Genomic DNA, 15,277 nt, shown 5'->3' on the forward strand with positions numbered 1-15,277 from the left:
CAAATTTCAGTCTTCTGATGCCAGACTCCATCCATATACCCTTGGATGGATTAGCCTAGTGCAGGTGTCTGGCTCTCTGAATCTACATACTCCCGGGCACAGAGCCTACATTTAATATTGTTCATAGTATATTAGCTAATCAGTGTGAACCATTCTATCATCCAAACATCAGTGTTCACACCATTAGAGCTCAGTTAGAAGGACTGACGACTCAGAGAAGTGGGTAAGACTTTTTTAAATGTGTTGTCCTAGCAGTGTACTTCCACATAGAAATCTAGTGGTCTGGGTTAAAGGTTCATGTCAGTGACTCCATGATATTCGGGCTCTGGTCTAGATTTCTGCCTTTCTTTTCTTGGCCTTCTCCCTCCTGACCTACAGTTGCAGTGGCCCTCGCCAGCTGTACTCACGAGCAAGAAAGAGGGAGCAGTGGGAGAGGGTTCTTTACATCTGTTTTTTTTTTTTTTTTTTTAATCAGGGAAGAAAGCTCTTGCATGTAGCCTCTTAGTTAGGGTTTTATTGTGAGGAGACACCATGACCATGGCAACTCTTATAAAGGAAAGCATTTAATTGGGGCTGGTTTACAGTTCACAGGTTTAGTCCATTATCATCATGGAAAGAAGCATGGAGACAGTTGTGGTGCTGGAGAAGGAGCTGAGAGTTCTACATCTTGATCCTCAAACAGCAGAAGGAGACTGTGTGCCATACTGGGTGTAGCTTGAACATATAAAACCTCAAAGTGATACACTTCCTTTAACAAGGCCATACCTTCTAATAGTGCTACTCCCGATGGGCCAAGTATTCAAGCACATGAGTCTATGGGGCCATAACTATTCAAACTACCACAAAGCCCTTAGAGAAATTCAGGAGACCTAACTAAGGTCCTTTGTACTAGAACCTTATTAGGCTGGCTATATGCCTAAACCACTTCAAGGAAGTCTAAACTCTCCAGCATCTTTCATGGGAATAGAGTTTTTGCCATGAAAGAATAGGGAGAGCAGGAGGCCAGAGCTGAGAGGCAATTTTTTTTTAATTTTTTTAATTTTTATTTTGCAATACAATTCAGTTCTACATATCAGCCACGGATTCCCTTGTTCTCCCCCCTCCCACCTCCATCACCTTCCCCCGAGCCCGCCCCCCATTCCAATCTCCTCCAGGGCAAAGCCTTCCCCGCAGACTGAGATCAACCTGGTAGACTCAGTCCAGGTAGGTCCAGTCCCCCTCCTCCCAGGCCGAGCCAAGCGATCCTGCATAGGCCCCAGGTTTCAAACAGCCAACTCATGCAATGAGCACAGGACCCGGTCCCACTGCCTGGATGCCTCCCAAACAGATCAAGCCAATCAACTGTCTCACCCATTCAGAGGGCCTGATCCAGTTGGTGACCCCTCAGCCATTGGTTCATAGTTCATGTGTTTCCATTCGTTTGGCTATTTGTCCCTGTGCTTTATCCAACCTTGGTCTCAACAATTCTCGCTCATATAAACCCTCCTCATTCTCGCTAAATGGCCTAGCCATGGATCTCTGCATCCAGATCCCTCAATATGGCGCTTTCTTAGAAAATTGGGAATCCATCTCTCCCAAGATCCAGCTATACCACTCTTGGGCATATACCCAAGGAATGCTCAACCACACCAAAAGAGCACTTGTTCAGCTATGTTCATATCAGCATTGTTTGTAATAGCCAGAACAATGAAACAACCTAGATGCCCTTCAACTGAAGAATGGATAAACAAAATGTGGTACATATACACAATGGAATACTACTCAGCAGAGAAAAACAATGACATCATGAGGTTTGCAGACAAATGGATGGATCTAGAAAAAATCATCCTGAGTGAGATAACCCAGACTCAGAAAGACAAACATGGTATGTACTCACTCATAGGAGGATACTAGATGTGGAACAAGGATGACTGGACTGCTACTCACATCACCAGGGAGGCTTCCTAGAAAACAGAACCCCAAGAAAGACACGGGGATCGCCCAATGATGGAGAAATGGAAGAGATCTACATGAACAGCCTGGACATGAGTGGGGGTAGTGAAGGGCGAGGGTTGAGGGAAAGAGAGCTTGGGGGAGCGGGAGATCCCAGCTGAATCAACAACAGAGAGGGAGAACAAGGAATAGGAGACCATGGTAAATGAAGACCACATGAGAATAGGAAGAAGCAAAGTGCTATAGAGGCCCACAGAAATCCACAAAGATGCCCCCACAGTAGACTGCTGGAATGGTCGAGATACAGCCCGAACTGACCTACTCTGGTGATGGGATGGCCAAACACCCTAATTGTTGTGCTGAGAGGCAATTTTAAGTCATCTGTTGGTCTCTCCTTCTGAGAAGCCTTTGCTGACATGGATAGCCAGCTTACACCTGCAGGCACTGTACACCACCTTCCTCCTAGTGCTCCTGGTTATGCCAGACAAGAAGGGTCTAACCTGGGCTACATCTTTTGCAGCTTATCTGTAGCCAGGTTGCATGACTTCAGTTTGTGTCTCCTACAGCATCTAGTTTAGGGTTTGTTTCATAATGGTGATCAGTAAATGCTGGTTGAGTCAGTCTAATAAGTACATCTAGAACTGTTGGAATGTGACCTTGATCATGCCAGTTACTTGCTGAAGTCTTTTGGCAATAAGACCCAGACTCCTAATGTGCTCACATTAAGCCCTTCATTATGTGACGTTGATTTTTTTCATTTCAAACATTTTAAGTTAAAAATCCAAATATACTAAAGTACATATATTCCCATATATGTTTCACTTACATTCAGTGATCTCAGACCTCTGTCATATTTATTTTTATATAAATATATGTATTTTGCAAACCATTTGGAAATTAATTGCTTGATGCTTTACCCCTAAGTACTTAGCATGCATATCAGGGAAAAATAAGAATACTTTGCTATGTAGTCTCAGATAATTATCAGACTGTAATAAGTTAGAGTCCCAAATCTAGCTAGTGTCCAGTGTGTATTTAAATTTCTTCATTTCTAAGATCATTTTACAATAAGGGCATAATCATTTTGTAGCATTGCATTTTGTTGTTATAATTCTCTGGTCTTTTTTGAACACCAAGCAATTTTCCCACTGTTCTATGTGTTTCCTGTTCCTGACAGTGGTTTTCTGATGAAGGTTGGGCAGATGTTTGTAGGAGGTTCTATACTTTTGATTTATCATATTGCTTGTTTGTTTGGGAGTTACTTAACCTTTTCCTTGATCTCTTGCATTCCTTATAAACTGGAAATTCCAGGAACCACTTTTGCCAAGAGAGCTACCCTAGGCTGTACGTATCCTGATGCAGCAGACTAGATGCAGTGCCTGGGGAGCCTGTTGCTGTGCTGTTAGCTTACGTCTAGGATAGAATGGTGTCTCCAGCTCTCTCCCTTGCAAAAACATTTTCCCTTTGTCTCAGCAAGTAGTCCCTGGAATGGCACCCAGCCTCTTCACTGAAACTTCCAATCCCAGCAGCCATTCACAGCATTAACTCAGGTGCGATATTCCTGTGGTTTACAGAACAGTGGTTTCCTGATCTTTTCATTTCTTGTAGGTTTTTGAGTTTTCAGTCTAGTATAAGAAGCTCATTCCCTTGTCCCTTCGTGGGTAAATGTTCCTCCTAAACAGGTAGTGCCAAATGCTGAATTCTTTCCCTTAAGTCAGTTTCCAGAAAGTTGGAGTGATGATCAATGCTATGTGTCCAGTGAGGGCACACTTTCCTTCTTGTCTAAGATTTACTCCTTTATAGACTTGTGCATTTCCATTTCTTGCTTTAAAATCGTTTACACTCATCTTCCTTTCAGTTGCTTAACTGTACCACGTTTTGGCCCTAGCTTCTGTTGGACTTTACCAATCATCGTCCTGTCCTCACTCCGGCCCTCTGGACACTCTTTTGTGTAAGTTGTTTCTGAACAAGAAAATAATTTCATATATGTCTCAGGTATACTTGTTCTGTGGTGTTATTTTTAATCTTTCAAGTTTGGATTATTTCTCCTTTTTAAAACTTCCTAAATGGTTTTTTTTTTGTTTTTTTTTTCCACAATTCAATTTATTGTACTCATTTATTGATCTGTCTGCTCTTACCAGAGACTTTGGAATCCCAGGTTATAGAATTAGTAAAAACATTTTTCCATTCCCATAGCTCAGATACTTACACGTAGTAGGTATTCATTAAGTAGAAATGAGTCAACAGGTGTGGTGGTTTAAATAAAAATGATCCCCATAGGCTCATAGATTTGAATGCTTACTCACCAGGGAGTAAGGTACTATTTGAAAGAATTAGAAGGAAGTGTGGCCTTGTTGGAAGAAGTGTGTCACTGGAGTTGAGCTTTGAGGTTTCAAATGCAAATGCCAGGTCCAGTTTCCCTCTCTCTCTCTCTCTCTCTCTCTCTCTCTCTCTCTCTCTCTCTCTCTCTCTCTCTCTCCCTACCTCCCTCTCTCTCTCTGGATCAGGATGTAGCTCTCAAGTACTTTTCCAGCACCATGCCTGCCTGAGGGCTCCTTGCCGTAATAATGGACTAAACCTCTCAAACTCTAAGCAAGCACCAATTAAATGCTTTCTCTTATAACAGCTGCCTTGGCCATGGTGTCTCTTCACAGAAATAGAACTGTGAATGCTGAACATGACCTATGACTAGAACATGAATGCTGAAAATGCCCAGGAATAGAGACTGTGAGTAATTCTGAATGAAGGAGAAGTATGAACCTAATACAAATGGGGTGGGGGTGGTTAAGGAAGCTATTACCTGCAAAAAGCCTCAGGCAAAAAACGTAGACATCAAATCACTCTCACAGCATATTAGAAATCAAGCAGGAAAATGAAACAGAGCAGGAAAGCAAATGGAAAATGCTGGAAATGCACTGTGTGCGATGGGCTTTTGTGACGACGGTGGCACGTGAATCTGTAATTGGAAACGAGAAGTAGAGAGTTCTGCAAGATCACCTCCCAAGGATGCGCCTCCTTTTCTATGTAGGCATGTGCACGTAATCTGAGGTTTCCTAATGGGGCTTGAGTATAGACAACTCTAAAAAAGTTAGGTTAGAACAAAGAGTCACGGAAAGTAAGCCAGATAGGAGATTAAATCTGCAGGATAGAGCAGAGTGAGCAGATGGGACTGGGGGGAACCTCAGGCCTCAGCACTAAATGGCACTTGTTCCAGGATTCTGGGGAAATAGGATCATTAAATCCCAGTGCTTCTCTGCTAGTAATGGAGCAGCAGATACTTGGGAAAATTCAGCACCCCCCTATGAGAGGATCGGGTGCAGAAAGATGCCTTTAAAACCCAGGGACATTCTGGTTAAGATTTTATGATCATAGGGCAGATTGTCCCTCCAGAAGTGATGGTGTAGGATTGCTGGGGTATCAAAAGGATACACTGTGGGAACCTGTCTTATTGTTGGCAGCATCTCTAGCTCTGGATACATATATCACCCAGCTAGCACACAGAGGGGCACCAAGCTCCTGTCAGCTTTCCTGAAGTTCTCCCTGCAAGAGGCTTTATCTGATGTCCCAAGCAAATGGCACTCGCCCTCCTACTGCTTACTCCAATTTCCTTCTCATAGCTTTTCCTTACTTTGTGGACTCAATCTCAATTCATGTCATGAATTTTCTCTCTGAGTTTGCCACTTTCCTTGGGCTAAGGTGTAATGGATATTTTTTCCACCTATGACCTTGGGGTACCAGCCCCCTAGGGCATGGCCTCTTAGCTAGCTTAGGACCTGAGGAGCACATACAAGGGTCCCTTCTCTCTCGAGTTCTTGGAAGGTGGATACTGACTCAGGTGGTGTGAAACAACATGGGACTGGTTCTCAGCCTTCTAGGACTCTGCGATAGATTTGCCTTATCCTGCATTAGTGAGTTATTCTCCTCAATATAATTCCTTAATCAATAGTTCCTTTATTAATTATCTGTGGACTTTCTGCATTACTAAGCTGTCAAGGATCTTTGTTTACTGCTGGGTCTCAAGTGCTTACATATAGGACACATTTAGCAAATATTTTAGACCAATAGAAGTGATCATTAGTCTTATAAACCAATGTCAGTTAAGATGGCATTTTGGCCGGGTGGTGGTGGCACATGCCTTTAATCCCAGCACTCGGGAGGCAGAGCCAGGTGGATCTTTGTGAGTTCGAGGACAGCCTGGTCTACAGAGAGAGAGATCCAGGAAAGGTGCAAAGCTACACAGAGAAACCCTGTCTAAAAAAAAAAAAAAAAAAAAAAAAAAGATGGCAGTTTGGGTGAACCAAGTGTTGGAGTTTTCCTAGGCAAAAAGAGCTGTCACTTCCTAATTTGCAATAGGACCTGTAACATCCATTCCACTGAGTGGACGCTATGTGCCAAGCAAAGACTCCACATATTACACCCATTATCCAGAGAGCTGGGGTTATACAATTTAGGCAAGGCTAGAATTCCCAGAGCTACAAGTGAAGCTCGTTGATTGTTCTTCTACACTGTTGTCGGGTTAGGGTTTGCCACACTAGTGAGTGAGGTGGACATTGTGCTCGTGCCTTCAGAAGGGACAGACTCCATTGACTATAAAGTGGTTTAGAGCTATTGTGAGGTGGCATCACAGAGCCTCATCACTAGGGAGGAGAAGTGTGTGTTCTGGAAGGCCATGGGGATGCTGGCTTTGGATCACAGAACATAGGGTGTCTTGCTGCTTATGCCTAGGTCCACATACCCTGAGAATGCCAGGGCATGATGAACACTTTCCCAGGGACTGTTGTTTACTGAGGCAAATGAGTCTGCATTTCAAAGGTTCCCAGCTTATAGTAGATAGACATTTTGTGGCCTGAAGCAGCCCAGAAGATCAGGCCTTTCTGAGCAGAGAGGCATTGATCAGAGGGTTGGACCAGGAAGCTGAGTACAGATGGTGGTAGACTCAACAAAAGGCAGCAGCAGCTACATGAGGGACAACACAGATAGGCCTGTGATCAAAGCAGTTCTTTGAGCTCCAGCCTCCCATGAGGAAACTCTGGTAGTTCTCTTGTTCCCAAATAAAGATGATGAAAAAAAACAAAACCCACGATTTCTGGACATCACCACTGGGGCACACTTCCCTTTGTACTGATATTTATATTCTATGTAGGGATCAGTAGAGAGAAAGGGAACAAAGAGTGAACATTTATTGAGCACCTACTGTATGCCTAAGTGATATATGTACAGTTATAGTTATTTATAGTTTTAGCATTCTCAAGCCTATAAAGTTTTCATTGTTCTCTACATTTAAAAAAATTTGTGTGTGTGTGTGTGTGTGTGTGTGTGTGTGTGTGTGTGTGTGTGTATGTGTATGCACGTGTGTATGTATGAATACCCATGGAAGCCAGGAGAAAACACCTGGTCCCTGGGTGCAGGGGTTCCAGGCCTTCTGATGTGAGTGCTAGCATGTGAGCTTTGGTCCTCTTATAGAGCGGTAAGTGCTCTAACCACTGGGCCATCTCTCCCGCACTGCCCTCTTTCATTTCACACACACCGTATTTTAAAGTTGCTATAGAAACTCTGAAATTTCGACAAACATCCTCAGGGTCCTCATCCAGAAATCTGTCTGATTAGAGTGTTTGGATCCCAAACCTCTATTGTCTTAGTCATGCCAGGTCACCTTGTTAGAAGGCAGCACAGCTCTTCCAGGTCACTTTGTTAGAAGGCAGCACAGCTCTTCCAGGTCACCTCGTTAGCAGGCAGACACAGCTCTTCCAGGTCACCCTCCTCAGCAGGCAGACACAGCTCTTCCAGGTCACCCTCCTTAGCAGGCAGACACAGCTCTTCCAGGTCACCCTCCTCAGAAGGCAGACACAGCTCTTCCAGGTCACCCTCCTCAGAAGGCAGCACAGCTACTTGTATATGATCAGTTAGAATGCTTCGGTTGCAGGGGACAGAAACGCTGACTAACCAGGCCCAAGAACTAGGGCGGTTTCTGTTTTCATCATAAGGAATCTACACGTAGGCTTACAGCTCCCATACATAACAGGTCCCAGATTTTTCCCATCAGTCTAGTTCTTCTATAATCTTTGGTACAGACCTGGCAAGGACTTTATGTCCTCAAATTTGGTTCATGCCTCAAGATGGCTATTCCGTTCCGGGCACTGTATCCTCAATAATAGTGTCCAAAACAGAGAAGTTGCGGGGGAGAAGGCAGAGTCCTGTTCTCTGTCATTTAGGAGGGAAATGTTCCTATAGCCTCCCATTGACATTTTCAGAATACTATGAGAACTGAGAACTTTAAATACTTATTCAGCTTGCTTGTATGGAATCATCTCTAACTTCAATTTGGAAGCATGATGTGTTAAAAGAACTATAAGACACAAATATATACATACTGTATAATCTAAATGATGGAGAACATATATGTGTGTATACATACACACATGAACAGTTCAATAGAAACGTGAAACAAAAATCTGACAAAAGTTTATATGACCAAGTGGTCTCTGGTTCAGAGGGCAACTAAGTAGACCCGAGAAATCCTTTGCTTTGCTGGTGGTTGGGTAGAGCTCTGTGTATGCTTTTTAATCAGGATTTATTTTGTATTCTGTTTCTATTATTTCCTCCCAAAGAAAATGCATGTATTTTTCAGTGATCTATGCTATTTTTGGACAAGGAAATTATTTTTGGACATTCAAAACAGCATTATTGACTTCTTAGGGAAAAAAAGGAAACACTTGATATTTAAGCAAGAAATGTGAACCAACCATTTAAATGTTAGCAGGTAAGCCGACTTTTTATGAATGTTTTTCCTTTGGGTGGGTTCCCTGGGTTCTTTGCAGCACTGAAATGAGATGGTGGTATCTTCCATTCGAAGTAAACATGAACATTTATATGAACAGCTACCCCAAAGGCGTTTAAACAAAGTAAGAACCTGCAGCAGCAGCCAAAACTTGAATTTGGCTTCTGGTTCCTGGCAGTTCTCTCAGTCATCTGTCCCTGGTTTCTACAGTAATCCTGCAAGATTAAACACAAACACATCCTTTCTTGATAATTTTGTATGGCTTCTCTGGTAAATGGGCTGAACACTCATCTTTTGTAATCACAGATCTCCAGATGATGATTCAGAATATGAACCCCCCTTTCACTACCTCTTTTGCCAAAGACCTTCCTCCATAGCCCACCAACTGCTAACATGACCCTTTGGAGACACATTTTACCTTATTTATGCAGCTTCTTCTTGGGTGGGGTTGGAGGATCTTTCTCTTAGGATACAGGCCCAGGAATTTACAGGCTGTCTTCTCAGGAATTATTCTAATTAGATAACTGGATGGTCTGTGTTTTCCTGTCTCAGTCTTTTCTGATGGTTATTTTCAATGTTCCTCAGGTCTAGTTGAGCTATGATTATGGTGTCTGAAATAACACATAAAGAGAAGATTCTGCTAGTCATCCCTCTGTATTTCTCTTTCCCTGAGTGTTCCAGTAGTTGAGTAAGAAGTTATAGATATTTTGGTCAAAGGAAAAGGGGAAATGAAGATTGCAGAACATGCTCATTATGTAGCAGGTTGACGTCTATGTTAGAAAGTCCTGACGTGCATGACCCAAACTTCCTTGGAACCAGGAAAGAACAGTAAATATGGACTGTGCATTGAGAACCTGCTGGAGCCACTGACTTTGAAAATGGTTGACTGCTAAATGTTTGTCAAAGTGAGGTTTGGTACCTACAGGGTGAGAAGGCAGAAATCTTACCAAGGAGCTGCAGAGTACCACTGCTAAGAGTTGCAATCAGGTGCATCCCAGTTCATGCCCAGTTCATTGCCCAGTCCTGATAACTCCAGTCAAGCATGTAGTGCTTTGGCAAGATCTGCTTCCTTTATCTGTAGTAGAGAAGTAAAAGTCAGACAGAAGTTGTTAAAAATAAGACTCAAATTAGTGTAATAAAAATTATTGGTGTGAGGAACTGAAAGTCCAGGACAGTGTGTCCAGATTGGCTCAATCCCAGGGCCTGGGCCTTTTTCCTTGTGGCAGGGTGGCATACTTGGTACTACAAGCCCACAAATCATATGCTCTCAGCAACCTCAATAAAGAAAAGAGAAAAGCATTTCTTCTTTGCCAGCACACACACACACACACACACACACACACACACACACACACACACTGACCTGAGATTGACTCTCTTGTCTTATTAGGTCATTATAAACACTTGAGCTAAACGCAGGCCTGAAACACTGCCCATCCACAAAGCCAGGAATAGGGTCAGCTCCACCCAAGCTCCAAGGACTGACAATAGGAAGGGATGAAGAGTTCTCCAAATGAAAATAAACCAGTTCTAGTACCGGAGGGAAGTGGATAGATGCTGAACAGGCCGAGATGACAGCTGCCCCCCAAACAGAAGCTGTTCCAAGTCATCCCTGTTATGAGGAAGTGGGTGTAGGTAGGAGCAAACCCCTGTTATTTATAAGGGTCTGGTTAGGTCTCAGGAATCCAGCACTGCCAGCTCTTATCCAGACTTTTCCCACAGTGTAGCAGTCTGTGTTGTAGAAGTCTGGTTGTCATTTAAATAACCCAGTCTAATCCTTATTTAATTACTGTTCTTCTCTAAGGTTTTTGTGCTTCCCAGCTTATTTTATTCTGGTGTTCCTTTTGGGAATAGATAATCCACAAAGTGACTCCTATTTATGGTGATGTGAGAGTGAAAAACACAAAAAATGAGGCAGTGGATTCCACTTACAAATGACAAAAGCATCTTCAGGAGGCAGAGAGATGGGGCCAGGTGACACAGGTTAGTGCCTGAGAACTTGAAAATGGCATTTTCCATTTTTCACATACTACCATCTCTCACTGTTCATGAGAAATTGGTTCTTGAACTCCAAACACACACACACACACACACACACACACACACACACACACACACACACGCACACTGAGGACGTTGAAGTTCCTTATATAAAACGGAGAAGAGTTTACATGTCATCTACACAAACCCTCCTGTATAGACACAGTCACTGTTGGCCTAGAGAACGCCTGTGATGTTCAGTATAGACACTTCACTGTTGGCCTTGAGAACGTCTGTGATGTGCAGTATAGACACTGTCACTGTTGGCCTAGAGAACGCTTGTGGTGCTCAGTATAGACACTGTCACTGTTGGCCTAGAGAATGCCTGTGATGTTCAGTATAGACACTGTCACTGTTGGCCTAGAGAACGCCTGTGATGTTCAGTATAGACACTGTAACTCTGGGCCTAGAGAACGCCTGTGATATTCAGTATAGACACTGTCACTGTTGGCCTACAGAATGCCTGTGATGTTCAGTATAGACACTGTCACTCTGGGCCTAGAGAACGCCTGTGATGTGCAGTATAGACACTTCACTGTTGGCCTAGAGAACGCCTGTGATGTTCTGTATAGACACTGTCACTCTGGGCCTAGCCAAAATTTCAGTCTGTGTTTCCAGAGCCCTGCTATGCACAACACACATGTACAGAGGGCTGCCTGCCTATACTTTAGAGTTCAGGAGTTTTTCACCACTCACTTCCCAGGCTTCTGTCATTTACTTCATCCCTCCTCATGGCTCCTACTCTTGAGACTTGCCCCAATGTAATTCCCCTTTCTCATCTCTGCAGTACACACCTGGTTTGGCTGGTTTTGCATCACAGGTTCCCCCTCATGACTGAATGCAGAGGGTTTACAGGTGAACAGTCACCTCCCAACACTGGACAGTGCTAGTTAAGAGAGGATGGGAGACAGTCAAAGTACTTTGGGAAGATGGTGATGGCCACCAGCATCCCAGGGACTGTGGAGCAGCTCCAAGGAACCTGAGAAACCATGGAGGTTTTGAGGGGAGACACCGTGGCAGAGGAGGAGTTTTTAGAGCCCACAGTATCACTGGAACAACTAAAAAAAGACAGGTCTTATGGAAAGATGCTTTTAAAAAGTGACCTCATGAAACTGGAAGGACAGATGGTGGAGCAGAGTTGCACGAGTGGTTGAGAATGGTGAAACCAGAGGCATGGTGGTGAAGGGTATGGGAGTGGTATGGCATGCCATTACTGAATAGGGCTGGTCCTTGTCCTGTGGGCCAGCCTGCAGCATTAGCCACAGCTGCTGCAGCCTGTGCTGCTCACCCTTCTGGGAGGAGGAGAGCACAGGGCTGTAGTGCTGTTCACAAGCTGTAAGTACCGGGTGAGGTTTGGGGGTAGCTAGCACCAAGGGCAGGGAAGTGTGCTGCGGCCTAGAGTGCTCAAAGGTCCTGCCCCTGGAATCCCTGCCCAGCTGCAAGATCACACTGACTCTGAGCAACAACAACCCCATTTAAACAGCTAGGGAGCTTGCTTTGGATACTTCCTGAAGGGTGTAAACTGGGGAGTGGCTAGTCAGTGGAGATGCTCATCCTTGGACAGCCAACAGTCAATGAAAAGTGAACTAAAAGGTGGTTCACATGCAAAATTCTCAACCAAAAATAAACTCCCACTGCTTCACTCATTTTCAGTACAAGAACAAGGACTTCCTTATGGAAATGTTGGCAGCTCCTTACCCTGTGGCTGGCTAGGGCAGCGCTAATAGGTTGTTTACTTGAAGCTTAGCGTGTATCTGGGAGAGGCTTCTATTGCAGAGTGTGGTCTTGGCAGAACTTCCCTTCTCCATCTTGTGTTTGTGGGCCTCTCCCTTCCGTAGTTCTTACTCTTGACTCCACTGCTGCAGGGTTTTTGTAGATTGGAACTGGGCTTCTTTTCGCCTTTGGAAGAAAGTGCCGCTGCTGTCTGCAAGCCTCTTTGGAATTCCTTCTGTCTGCCTGCATGGGAAGGGTACGGGGTCCACTAGAAATCATAGTGACCCATGAATATGCAGGAGCTACAAGGGAGAGGTGTCTGTCATCCCAGAGCAGACTTTTGTCAACTGGCCACTCCGTGCCTCCAGTCATAGGTGGCATTATGACAGTGTGTGGGACAAGGGCAGGGTGAAAGTTAGAAGGAACAAAAGAACAAGACAGTGTGACATTAGTGATTAAAGCACTGGCTTTGCCACAAGACACACAAGGGTTTGAATCTTGGCTGCAGGATATTGGGCAAGTTGTTCGACTTCTCTGAGGACCATTTTCCTTGTGTGTATGAAAGAGAGTGAACTTGCCCATGTAGGTACGTAAGGCCAGAGGTTGGTGTGGGGTATACTGCTCAATAGCTTTCTCACCTTATTTTATGAGACAGGGTCTCCCATTGAACCTGGTATTGGGATTAAATCACTAGCAATCTACTGAGTCAGCTTAATGATCAAAGGAATTTATTTAGGGGTTAACTCACAACCACAGGAGATTTATCTTAAGAGTCGGGGAAAGCTGAGCTATGTCCCACGCTGATCTGCTTGGTCCAAGATCTCAGCATCCAAACCACGAGGTAGCCAAGAGAGCTGCCTAGGTTGTGCATCCCAGGTCTTAAGGGTCCCTGGGTGGCCACGCCCCGGGAGCAGTACTTCAAGGTCATAGGCAGGTGTAACAGCTACAGCTGCCTCACTAGGGGCGGGGCTTCAGGGCACGGCTCACACAGCACCCACTACAACCTGGAGCTCAGTTGGCTGCCCCCACCCATGCTCAGCTCCAGGGATCCACCTGTCCTGACCCCTCAGCACTAGATTACAGATACATGCCACTGAACCTGGCATTTCACACAGGTGCTAGGGATCCGAACTTAGTTCTCCATGCTTGCACAACAAGCATTTTACCGACTGAGCTGACTCCCTGGTTTTCTGATCCTTAATTTGACAACAAAACTTCCAGCCCAATTAAAGGCTTTGGAACTTTTATGCCCCATAAACTACCATGTGGTTTGAAAGAAGTGTCTTCAACTCAGATCTTTAGGTCCTGGTTTTTGAAAATCCAAATCTTTCTTCAGAAATAGGGCTTATGCTCTGGATGGCTTGTCAGGTTTAGCTGCTGATTCTCAGTGCAACTCACATCAGCACACACTCAAAACTCTGCGCTTTTGAGGAAAACCAACTCATGAAAAGCACTTGGTGAGTGTATATGCTTGAGGGCCATGGGGGACAGAGCACTGGCAGCTCCCATCTCATGCCTGGTTTTCCCATCTCTTCACCTGTGTCGCCCTAGATCACTGAACTTCTCTCTCTATTTGCAGAGTGCTGCAGCTCTCCCTATTCTCAACAGTGTGACCAAGAGCAAGAAATAGATTCCACTAAATATCTTCAAACACAAAAGAGAAAACTGCAAATCATTTTGAGGCAGTTCCCATTTTTTGGCATGTTTGTCAAGTCTAAATAAGTAAGATGAGGGTGTCCTGCCACCACAGTTACCCATATACACACCTTCAGCTACGGCCAGCTGAAAAAAAAAATGGGCTCAGTGCATCTGATTATCCAAGAAAGGATATTGAAGCGTGATACTAATTAGTCTGATTAATAAAAACCCAGAGTCAGATATCAGAGTGAAAGCTGAAAGATCAGAGAAGCAGAGCAGCCAGCCATTAACTTCTTACCTCTACGAAATCTCAAACCAAAGAGGGCGGGATTCAATCTCTTCGAATCCTCAGACTGAATGGGCCGAGATCCTGTCTCCACCAGCTTCATATTCCTGTCTCCACCTCCCTAGTGCGGGGATCAAAGGCATGAGATCCCAAGTGCTGGGATCAAAGGTGTGAGCCACCACCACCCTGCTCAGCTACGTTTCTCTTTTAGACTGGTTCAATCTCGTGTAGCCCAGGGTGGCCTTGAATTCCTGATCTTCCTGCTTCCTCCTCCCAAGTGCTGGGATTAAAGGTGTGTGCCACCACTGCCTGGCCTCTATGGTTAACTAGTGGCTAGCTCTGCCCTCTGATCTCCAGGTAAGCTTTATTTATCAGAACACAAACAAAATATCATACAAGAGGATATTTACATCCTGGTGAATCAAAGAGCAAATTGGGGGCCAATACACACTGTTTTAAATCCACAGGCATCTGTTTTCACCCTGACTCTGTAGAAGGGGAGCAGAGTAGCTTCCTCACACCCTTTACATAGGGAGATACAATGATTCCCTTACTCACTAATTGGGTAGTGGCATGAATGAGAAGCGAGCACCATGTGAGTTGAGACCACTGGGGTGTCTCTCAGACTCTCTTCCACTCTTCTTCCATACTTATTTCCCAGCTAACAACCAGCTGAGGAAGGTGGACATCCAAAAGGAAGATGTGATTCTGCAACTTTCTTTGCAGATGACAATGTGCTGATATTTTGTCTCCTGGGCTGACAGTAGAAACATTAGTAGCAGCTTCCAGGAACTTTCCTTTAAGAAAAGCCAGTGTAACAACTTCACTCCCCTCACCTGCTGCCTGTTGTGTGAGTGTGGGCTGCAGACCGACCACAGAAGGCCCAGGCT

At 44.5% G+C, this 15,277-nt stretch overlaps 1 long non-coding RNA gene across 1 annotated transcript; it reads right to left on the minus strand.

Moving 5' to 3' along the window:
* Positions 1-8,724: 8,724 nt before the first annotated feature.
* On the minus strand, positions 8,725-12,787 carry LOC131896913 (uncharacterized). The gene is made up of 5 exons (XR_009375547.1): positions 12,449-12,787; positions 11,545-11,636; positions 9,658-9,785; positions 9,129-9,321; positions 8,725-8,925 (listed from the first exon to the last, which is right to left on the minus strand). It is a non-coding gene; the product is annotated as an uncharacterized LOC131896913 (long non-coding RNA).
* Positions 12,788-15,277: the final 2,490 nt, after the last annotated feature.

Source organism: Peromyscus eremicus, chromosome 20, assembly GCF_949786415.1.
Source record: "Peromyscus eremicus chromosome 20, PerEre_H2_v1, whole genome shotgun sequence".
Lineage (NCBI taxonomy): Eukaryota > Metazoa > Chordata > Mammalia > Rodentia > Cricetidae > Peromyscus > Peromyscus eremicus.